The sequence below is a fragment of the Callionymus lyra genome, chromosome 10 (genome assembly GCF_982586985.1).
Source record: "Callionymus lyra chromosome 10, fCalLyr1.hap1.1, whole genome shotgun sequence".
Classification (NCBI taxonomy): domain Eukaryota; kingdom Metazoa; phylum Chordata; class Actinopteri; order Syngnathiformes; family Callionymidae; genus Callionymus; species Callionymus lyra.
In genome coordinates, this window is record NC_141827.1 from 24114564 (window position 1) to 24125687 (window position 11124).

At 38.2% G+C, this 11124-nt stretch overlaps 1 protein-coding gene across 6 annotated transcripts in view; it reads right to left on the reverse strand.

The window, feature by feature from the left end:
- The window catches only part of r3hdm2 (R3H domain containing 2), a 30319-nt gene extending 19445 nt beyond the window's left edge, over window positions 1–10874 (reverse strand). For all 6 annotated transcript variants that reach the window (XM_087801853.1, XM_087801850.1, XM_087801848.1 and 3 more), the window contains exons 1-2: window positions 10651–10874; window positions 10278–10330 (exon numbers count right to left, since the gene is read on the reverse strand). The gene's annotated coding sequence lies outside the window, so the exon portion shown is untranslated. The remainder of the gene's footprint in view (window positions 1–10277; window positions 10331–10650) is intronic.
- Window positions 10875–11124: the final 250 nt, after the last annotated feature.

Below are 11124 nucleotides of genomic sequence, written 5' to 3' on the forward strand. Positions count from 1 at the left end.
TACGGGATCCCCTCTGCGTCTTCTACACCATCAAACCCTCCAATCACGACACTTCTTTGACCAATGTTTCCTCCATCTTACTCTTTTTCTTCCTCATTTAATGTGTCTTCTTAAATTGTCAGGCCTATTGCTGACGCCATCCTCCTCCACCAAACCTGCCCACTCAGTCCTGTGGGAAGAGCTATGACTCATTCTCTCACAGCCACCCTCCCCACCCTACCTTCTTACCTACCAGCATACCTTTCTGTACATCCCTTCAAGTCAAGCTATCTCTGGCACTAATAGTTTATTGTTATATAACTTATTGTAGCTGGATGGAACAGACACGACTGTCCACAAGATATCAATGAAATGTGCAAATACACCGTGAAAGAGAAAGTTAACAAAACAAAATAGATTTGGATTTAAAAAACAAAACGATATACTCCAAAGATATTTTGTTCCTCTTCAAGCTAGTCAAAATACTTCTTAAAATACAGCAGTCTTGATCAGCTCATCATCAATTCATAATAAAATGAAAAAGAATTGGATTACATATTACAAGTGGTGATCTGTTACTAGAGAGTATGTTCATATGAAGTGCATGTTTATATTGTAATGTTCACATTTCACCATCTTTGCAACTTGCAGTAAACCACTGCCCTCAAGAAAATGCTTAGGCAGGAGAATCAATGTCAGAAAAATATTAACAATTTCAGCAACTTGAGAAACTCAAGGTATAACAAGTTAGGGTGTTTATGAAGCTACTTTGCATTCAGTCTAAACCTTGAGTTATATATCTCCTTTTCCCCGCAGCAAAGGTAACATTGAGGGCAACCGAAGGAGAGATTAAACGGGGAAAAAATAGAATCACGCAGATGTACCAGCTCCTCTCTTCCTGTCTCACTAGACAGGAAGAGAGGAAAAACTTCTCAATGATGAAACAATCTGCTCTGTTAAGTGATTGGACAAGACCTCAACCAATGGGAGGTCCAGCTCCATGGCAACAAGCTCTGTCACCAAGAGAAAAGCAACCATATCCCTTAACACCCCCATATTTTCTCTACTTTTCTTTCTTTCAACCCTCTTCCTAACCCTTATTACAAGCCAAGGCCAAGTGAATTTCCCATGAAGAACACACAAACCTCACCATCACACGGACACACAAAAGGAACACACAGAAGGTAGTACATTTAGTCACCGGAAAGCAATTTACTTCCACAGACAACAACCATCCGCTTTTTTTTTTTTTCTTCAATGAATCCTGCTGGAGTACACACAAGCATGCCGGCGAGATGGAAGCGAACGACCATTTTAATGTGAATCGTTCACATTCATTCAAACTTGAGCCGACGGTCATGTTTCGCTCCATTAAAAAGAGCAAGTAATTGCGGGTTGTCGGATGAGGCCAACTATGAGTAACACACCGTTACGATAAAGAGGAGGACCTTCAGTTATTACATGACACGCGATAATTATGCACAAGCCAACAATAAAAATTGATTGAAAAAAAACAAAACCATTTTACTTAGTGAATGAAAAGGTTATATAGTAAAAGCATCAATGGCCTTGTTCCGAATTAGGCAATTTCTTATTCTCATAACATTTACAAACTTTTAAGTATTTTGAAATCCCTCGCAGTCTTATCTGACCTCACTTATTAAAGGTTACTTCAAATGCACTAGCCAAGTATTTGCAATAGACCAAACCAATTAGTTTAAATGTAGGGCTGGAAAATATTCAGTACTGATGCCCATACCTTTACTTTCGATACCAGTTCCTGAATAAAACTTTTTTATATATATACCAATTTTATATGATAAATTTTAGCAAAAATTAAATAACATTACACATACTACACAATCTACTACTCCCAAGGCGTTTTCTTACAGAAAAATAAATAATTTCCATGTGGCCATATGCTGTTCCCTGCATTATTCACTAATCGTTTTTCCTTCAGAAAATCGAAACATTATCAGGTTGTGCATTGGTATCTAAACGTTTTCTATGAAGCTTGTTTCGATACTTTGTACTAACAAAGCATTTTGCTTAGCGCCACAAAAGAACTGAAGTTAGATAACCATTCTATTTCTATTTCAATCTGATTCTGTTTTTTGTTAATGAATTGCAACACTGCCAAAGATTGTTGCCAAACCGTGCTTGAAAATGTTGCCGTTTCATTAGGCGTTGAATATTTAATCAAAAAAGGTATTACATTCTTCTAGCGGGTTGTTTATCTCCATTCACAAACAATTGAATCTTGCCATACCTGGGTAACAGCTGGCCTTTAAAAAGGACGAGAGAAGTCTTACTTCCTTTAACCGAAAGAATCGCCAAAATCGTAAAGATTATAGCTAAACATGTACACTTCTCTTCATTGAAAGGTCTATAACTGGTCCTACTTCAACTGAAAGTTTAGTCGGACTGTGACTTCACCATTGAAAGCTCATGTTAGTATAAAGCGTTGTGTTTTACGTCACGATAAATATAGTTTTACTTATTTAACCACTCTACCTAAAGCACATATGCTTTTTTTCCCTTGAATTCCCTCTTGCTTCTGGACATTTAAAATGTTTGTAAGAAGAAGAATGCGTAGAAAAATTAAGCATAACTGACTGAATGTTTCTTTAAAAGAGCTTAAAATATTAACCATTGACAATCCAGAAAAAGATGAGGGAACGGCTTTGGCAGACAAACGTTTAATTCGGGGGTTGCTATGGTTTTTTTCCGCGTTTTGCTCATTGAAAAGAAGCTCGACTCAGAGGACCATTGACATTTCAAAAAGAGCACATCACGCTCCATTATTTGAACTGATGTTACTGCTATATTTGGATTGGATTAGAAGGTAATGGCTGTTATCTGCCAAATCTATTCAATACAAGATATGATTGGGCTGTGAGAATAAATGCATATTACAAATGATTATGTGAAAAAACATAAGATGAGCAGAGAGAAGGATAAGCCAGGTTTTCTCAACCTGAAAGAGTCCGTGAGGATGGCGTGCTATTTATAGCCATGGATTTTTTATTCAAGAGGGCTCGGCTGTTGTGCTTTCTCACTGCCGTGCTGCCTCACTTTCATCCCTTTCTTCTCTCCTCTCAGTTTCCATGGACATAATTCTACAAATAAAAAGGGAAGAAACGGTGCATTTCTAAACCTTGTCATTTTAAGTTTAGCTTGTATCACATGCAGTTATAAATCGCGATGTACACCGAGGATCTTGAGATGGAGATTGGGAGATAAACTTCTCTCAACAGAGGACTTCCCACATGCAGCTTTACGTAAGCGCAGAGGTTGTCCCTCTCTCCTTCACCCCTCCCGCTTTTTCACAGCATGGCAGTGTTGCACAGTGACGCCTACTTCCCCGGACTCTCCACCCCCATCAGACCACCTTCACCCTCCTACAAAGGGATACGGAGGAAGGGAATTCCTTGCTACCTCACAGATGGGTTTGCGATCAAATTACATTAAAAATAGGTAAAAGGAGCAAAGTATCAAAAGCACTTCAAGTAATACATTTCATACTGGACTACGTCATGATGACTGAACTGCCCTTTTAAGTAAAATGTTGGACTGTGAACGGTAACACAACAAACAGATGCACTGGCAAGCTGGCTTACTGTGTTTTAGAGTTCGTGTTGAAGATCTCTGGCCAATTAGGCTCACACATTTCCAGAAAAAAATCTTGTTGAAGAACGGCGCCAAACAGATCCACAAACTTCATCTGGTTTCATCTCCTTAAATCTTCCCATCGTACGGTCCTTCTCGAGTCAGATCAGTGCCTTTGCCGTCTGCAATTCCCCGCCATTCTCCAAAAAGTCTGTATGATCCTCAGGTCTATTTTGAATTCTCTTTTTTTTTTTCTGAATAGAGTATGAGCAGCAGAGCAGTATGAGAGCAGTGCTTGCTTTCTGGTTGCTTGCTTTCCCTGCTGGACCTGCAAAACGCGCAACTTGCACTGCTCGCTTCTCCTCCTGCTTCTGGATTCTCGTGGGCTCTCTCTACCTTTAACACATCTCTTTGGCTCTCTCACTCACTGTGTTACGATATAATTGCAGTGACAGGCAAACCAGGGCTCGCAAAAAACATCAGCTGTGCAGAGATAGCCAAAAAAGAAAATTAAAAAAATCACAAAGCATAACACTATAGATACACAGGTTGTATTAATAGCCGTTATTATATTCCATTTTATGTTTGTCATTATGAATGCACAATCAAGAAAGTGAACATTTCAACTGCCAGCACCTCTACTTGTGTGATAGAACACCATGTTAGTAACTGTGTTATGTTTAAATGATAGGCATCACTTGCACTGCTGTTTGACAGGACAGTGATTAACTGCATCAATCTGCAAAGGTTTTTATTCTATATTCAACTTAAACTGGAGCACAAATTGTTTGCTTTATAAAAGTGGATTATTTTATTATACAATAAATAAATAAACATGAAGGCAGCATTACTCAAAGTATTTTCCGTCGGCCATTTATCACACACAGAAGGGAGAGACATTAACTTGGTATGTACATTATAGCTTATTAAACAAGGCTGCTTGTTAAATAGAAGGAAGTGGCTGAAAATAAACACAACACTTAATTAACGGCATGAACCTAAATCCCGCCTCAAGACAAATTTACATTTTCTCTCTTCAACTGTTCTCGGTGGTGCAAGGACGCATGGAGGGGGGAGTCAAAAGTTCAACATCAAAGATGTTGCAGATGAATTAATGACGGGGTGGCGAATGTCCAAGCAGTGCCTTAGAGCGGACACTTTAAAGTTGTGTTAGCAAGATGCTGTCCAGGCAGAAAATGTACACAAAAACAGAAAGAAAGGTTGCTTAAAATGTAGCGTGTGCCCCTTTAAAATATATATATATATATATATATATATATATATAGTCACAGTCATCATTTTATACACAACAATATATGCCATATGTGCGGCAAGTAGAAATTCAGGGATGAAAGGGTAATTTGTTTTGCCTAAGTGATAGGACGAGATGGAACCAGAAAACATCTTTATTCATTCCCAGTTAAAACTATGGAAAGTGCAGTGTGCACACTTGGAAATTAGCAACCTTTTAGCCAATGAGTGACAAAATGTGGCCATAAGTAAATATATAACTCACCTAAAATTCTTCATGTAGTCAAACCTATAAACAGACTATTCTCCATTTACCTTAAATAGCCTCTTCTGATTGGTCTAGATATCATGGTTGCCCATTATACCCCTAAAATGTATTAATAATATATTAATTATAAATGAAAAAAAGGTTTAATTGCCTGCATTGTTCAAATATTTTCCCGTAACAATGACATTTTGCAGTGGTTAACGCATTTAGTGCAGTTGTGTTAACATGATAAAGAAGGGGAAAGTTAAATAGCCACGGCACTAAACTCATTAAAGGATCTGCACTTCCAACCACCTGTAGTCAAGAGGATATTATTAACCACTGCTTAACGTGACGTCAACCGTTTCTGTTGATCACAATACGTTTGAGAAAGCACACGTTAGGGACTGTGCAACGCTGTAAGAGCAGATGCACACAACAAATCAATAATGAAATTCTGCGTCAACACAATTAAAAATCAATGTGAGGAATTTGTTGTGGTAGCTCTTGTTACGTAGGCTTCCTGCCATAAAATAATTGAAGTTCGGTACCCAGCCCTGGTTCTATAAAACCTCAGCCTCCTCCATACACGACTCATGCATTCACTCATGCAGGAGTTGCCTCAACAATTATTTAACTTTTGACATGATACCCAAGTAATGTGCTCTTTTATAGCATCTGTCAAGAACAGAACACTGGTGCCTGGAGTACGCAGTAAAAATGATGTAGGGCCTGATTAAAGTTGAGCAATTAAACACGTGAGAAAAATCTTCTATTGGAAGGTACCCGTCACGACATGACATGAATAAGCACCACTAAATAAGCACATGCTATTTGGAGATTGTTTACAAACAAAAATTAACTGTCGAGTTTCATATATGGCTATATAAAGAATATTGGGTACTTTCTTCACGCAATGATGATGTTAACACTTGTTTGACAGGTAAATTGCTCTTTGTTGAATTTCTGGGATCTATTTTTCCTTAATCAGCTATAGTCTTACTTCAACTGTAAAGTGTCTTGAGATAACTTTGTTATGATAAGACACTTTAAATAAAATTGAATTGACATCTAAATGAATACAATTGGACACATACTCTATGAACTTTTCACAATAGATAAGAAGAAAGTTTCTGTGCTGCTCAGTGTATTCCCCCAAGATCTACAACCTGCCACATATGTGTTTAAAACCAACATCTTTAAAAAAAAGTTCCTTTCAGAAGGGAAGCATGATCTTAAGCCAGCTGTGATGCCAGATTCTTCATTTCTGTAAAGAAGACTCATGTAAAAGTAAGGGCTGTGTATTTATGTATCTGGGGAAACGATATTTTACAATACGCAACAATATACTGCAATGTATTGTGATACAAGGATACATTTGTAATACAACTTGACTCTGTCGTTACAGACATGCAAGACTCTTGTCAAAGTTGTAAGTAATCATTTTAAAAGCTGCTGGAGACGATTGTATCCTCTTGTCCTCAGTCATTGTCATGATCCTTGAACTTTGGTTACATATAGAATATGATTTGCGAGCCAAAAATGAAAATAATAATAATAAATCTATGCAGTGCTGTCGAATATGGTATAAAAGAATAGCGCAATAAATTGCCATTTGGATATTTTTTTAACACCCCTTTTAATAATTAGGGATTAATAAAGTAAGTAAGTAAGTAATATTTATTTATATAGCGCTTTTCGAGACCAGGGTCACAAAGCGCTTAGACAATCAAAACAATACTCAAAAAGTACATACTTTAAAGGTCAAGATAATACTGAGAACAACACAGGAGTTCGAGAAATTCAAGGAAAAGCCTGAACAAATAGAAACGTCGTCTATCTATCCATCTGTTAGAAGTAACAAGTGGGGGAAAAAGGTTTACCACAAGATTGAGATGAAAGCACTAAAACCTCCTTAAGCCTCCAGCAAAGTCAAGCTACTGCTACTGCGCATGTTCAGCCAGGTAACCTCTCTCGCAATTCACTAGTAAAACCAGGAAAAGGCTTAGTATGGAAGGAGAAAGAGGAGGAGCCAGTAGAGGATCAGTAGCCAAAGATACCACAGATAAACTGTTAAGCACAGTGGACACCATCACGTTAATCATTTATAAACAGATGGAATTAGTGAAAACATTTTACTGTATAATTTAATTATGGAAACAACACATAGCTTGTGGATCTTCAAGCTAAACATGAATAGAGAAGAAAACCAGGATCCCTCTTTCAAGCTCATGATACGATCATATGATCCTTAGAAGTGACTGTTTTTGAACTGTGACGCAAAACCCCTCCAGCTCAGCATTGATGACTCCTAAACTAGTCCAGCAGTTGCATCCAATCTGAGGCAAGATTCAAACCCTTGGAACCAGTCAACTCCTTTCTGCACTCGTCAATAATTTAAATTCAAGCAAGAGATCGAGGATGAACGAGAAAACAACTGGAAATAGGGATGGCAAAAGAAACCAATTGGCACCAATAATGAAATGTTATTTAACTAGAATATTGTGAAGCTAATATAGGATCGAACACAGACACAGAGAAAGCCGAAGCAAGGGTGGTTTAGAGAGGAGAGAGATAGAAGCAGCAGCAATAGCACCACGCATGGCGCTCTGGCAGATCGCTATAAATAGCATTTCAAATCTCCCTAGAAAAAGCCACTCTTCTGCTTCTGCAAACAGATTCAGAGACAGAAGCAGATACAGATATCAGGCACAAAAAGAAACCTGTTCCAATTATATAATATACAGTACAACTTCACTAAATACCCCTTTTTAATGAAACCAAATTAAGGGTGGACATGTTTTATCACAGGCGAGGGGAATCCTGATGTTGTCGTTTGTGAACATTATGCGCACCAGCAAATAATCTCACGTCAGCGGTTGTCCTGCCATATGATCAAAAACGCCTGTAGAGAGACTTGAGTATAGTGGGAAAGAGGGATATGTTGGCAGGCAGGATACTCCATCTTTCTCAAGTTGACCATGGCAACAGAAGACTGCGATTTCAATGAGTCACTTATGAAATCTCACTATAGAAAATGTCAGGCTTATCGTTAATGAACCTTCATGATGCCACTGAACAAATCCAGTTGTCACTCGGGTACATAAAATGATGATACTACAAATGGCCATAAAGCCCATTTAAACACCTCAGATATAACATTAATAATAGAAAACTACATTTAAATATATAAGCACATTCCTTTGCTAGTCTAAAACCAGGCATAACTAAACATTGCCCGTTGAAATTAATAGTTACATTTCTCAGGTGCACATGCAGTTTTTCCCCAGAGCAGATGTTTGAATCACAGCTCAGCCACAATGTGCTGTGATCCCAGCTTGTTTGACACAACGGCCGTGGCATCTATTTTCAGCTCAGGTGTCAAAATCTTCAGCGAAGAGCCAATGCACAGACAGCACTGACTGTATCTTCTGTATCTCTGATAAATTGGATAGTGTCCAGGAGAATCAGTATTACGATGCCACAAATGAGCAAGGATGACATGACACCTGTAACCCCAGTGAATCCTGGGATACATTATTAGTATCAAACTGTTTTTAGTGCGTTTTGGACACAAAAACAGAAAACTACACTTGGGGATTATTGGTAAGCAAACTGTTCTCAAACAGAAACAAGGCCAAGGTAAATCAAGTCTTTTTAAGATATTAACCATTTGAAATTAAATTAAAACCAATTTGACAATCAACCCAAAGCTTTCATTCATGAAAAAATATGTTGGTTGGACAAGAAAAAATCATTGAATTTACACTTCCATGTTGCAATTGTCAATTGTCTACCTTTATGTAGTTACTACATCAATGTAGTGATGAATTAGTACCGCAACATGCATCTGCCATGACAGTCCCTGATGCAACCGCTTCACTGTCTTGTTAGTTCTACTATCAACATGTCAAAACATTTTTAAAAGAAAAAAATAAATGTAACAAGATATTCTGAGGGTTTTACCAACACAAACCTTACTTACACTTGTCTAAGAAATTTGATTAATACCTATATGACTTTTTAGGATCTCTCCAATAGTTCCCTAAAGGATAGTTAAGATGCGTGTGTTTACAGATTTATAAATATAACAACTTTATATATATTTAATATTATAAAAAATGTTCCCACCTCAACTAGAACTAGATTAGATCAGTATAGTATAAACTAATTCAACTTTTACACGCTTTGCACCTGTGATTAGATTACATTTTGATCGTATGTTCAAACTCCAAACACTGTTATTTATAAGTTTAGAACAGGAACCGCTTTTGAGCCGACCATGTTTTCACCCGGCTTCGACAGTGCATCATCACCATATGGAAGTGGAAACTCTTAGTTATTTTTGCTTGGATGAATGACAATGGCGGTGAAACTAGCATGAAAAACACTGGGGTAGCCGATTTGCAATTTAATGCAAGAGGGTGTCGTCTTTTTAAAAGGAGAGTTCACCCGTAATTTGTGTCTTTTTTTGGAGTTCCAGGCAAAAAATGCATGTCATATGACGGTTGCTCACTTTCTTTTTTTGTCCAAAAATATACATGAAAAAACACATCCACTTAGAGCGGAAACTCCGAGTGTCCTCACGGCTATGCCAAACAAGCTTAAATATAAACTTGTTTAATGTTTTTCTCATGCAGAGACTTCAATACAAGCATGACATTACAGACGAGTGCTATGGAGGTATTTTGAGTTTGTTTTTGATCAAATAGAACTGAGAGATGGCCACCATATGGACACGCATTTCTGGCTGCAACTCCAAAAAGATATGGATTGCTCTTAAAATAATCCCAAAACATTAGCCGACATGAGGTTGAGTAGAAACTGAGAGTGCATTTTGGATGTTTGGCTATTCTATAAATGTAACATTTCAATGGTTACTTAAGTAAAATAAAAAAATGTATCAATAAGTTACACGATTAAGGTGATTTTCCACAACAATCCTTCTTCACAGTGCTTCAGCTACAAACACAACAGCAACAAAGAACTACTTTTACCAGCCCCCCACATTTATATCCAACTCATCGAACGACTTTTATCGTGGCTTAAGTCGGACGTCTCTTCCTAAAAAGCCTGATCTAAGATTAGATCTGGACATATATCTGGATCGAGCCTCGGCGAGCTCGGACTTTTAAAGATGGTGCTTTTTTACATGTTGACTGAACGATCCTCTCGAGTGTTTCCAGCTCACCGTGTTGCTGTCCGTCTGTCGATCTCCTCACAGGGAAATCCTCTGGGTCGACCCTGCGAAGGAACAGATGGCAAGATGGTCACAGGAGAGACACCACAGTGGACCGAAAATATTCCCCTGCCCACACGCTAACAATAGCTAGCGCACGGTATTAGCTCGCTTCTCCGGTGCGTATAATTAGCCTCCTAAGCTAATGTTAGCATGCTAGCTAGCCCCCTTTATTTTCAGTGTGCATTACACCGTTTTACGCTATTCTGTTATAAAATAGCACGCGTTAAATGGTACATCAAACACGAGCTGACGAAGAAACCCTGACGATAACTGTCACGGCGGAGTATATCCCGTTCTAGCGGGTACTTTTCGAATGACTTACCCGTGCTAAATGCTGCTAACTACGACCCCGACTGTCAAAGTAAGCGCCGCGGCAGCAACAGCAGCATGAAGCTAAGAGCTCGGCGACAATATCCGGTGGTCCGTCAGAGGAGCTCGACACGCCGCGGACAAGATGTCATAGATTTAAAAGGAGACAAACGAAAGAAAAAAGAAACAAAACGCCATTCCCCGTTTTGGGCTCCGGCTTGTGAGTGTATGTGTGTACGAGCGTCACTGTGAGAGACGTCAGCGACGTCAGCGCTCGGTTTAGGGGTTTCGGATAAATGCTCAGTAGAAGAAGAAAAAAAGGTTCTTGGAAATAAATTTGTCATTTCAAATTGAATTATGGAGTTTAATTATTCGGAACATGTTTACTCTAATATTTAAAATTCTAAAACAAAAATACTGTGAGGAAATTAGAATATTTTATTTAGAGAACTATTAATGTTTCTCAACAAAGATTGTTGAAATATCA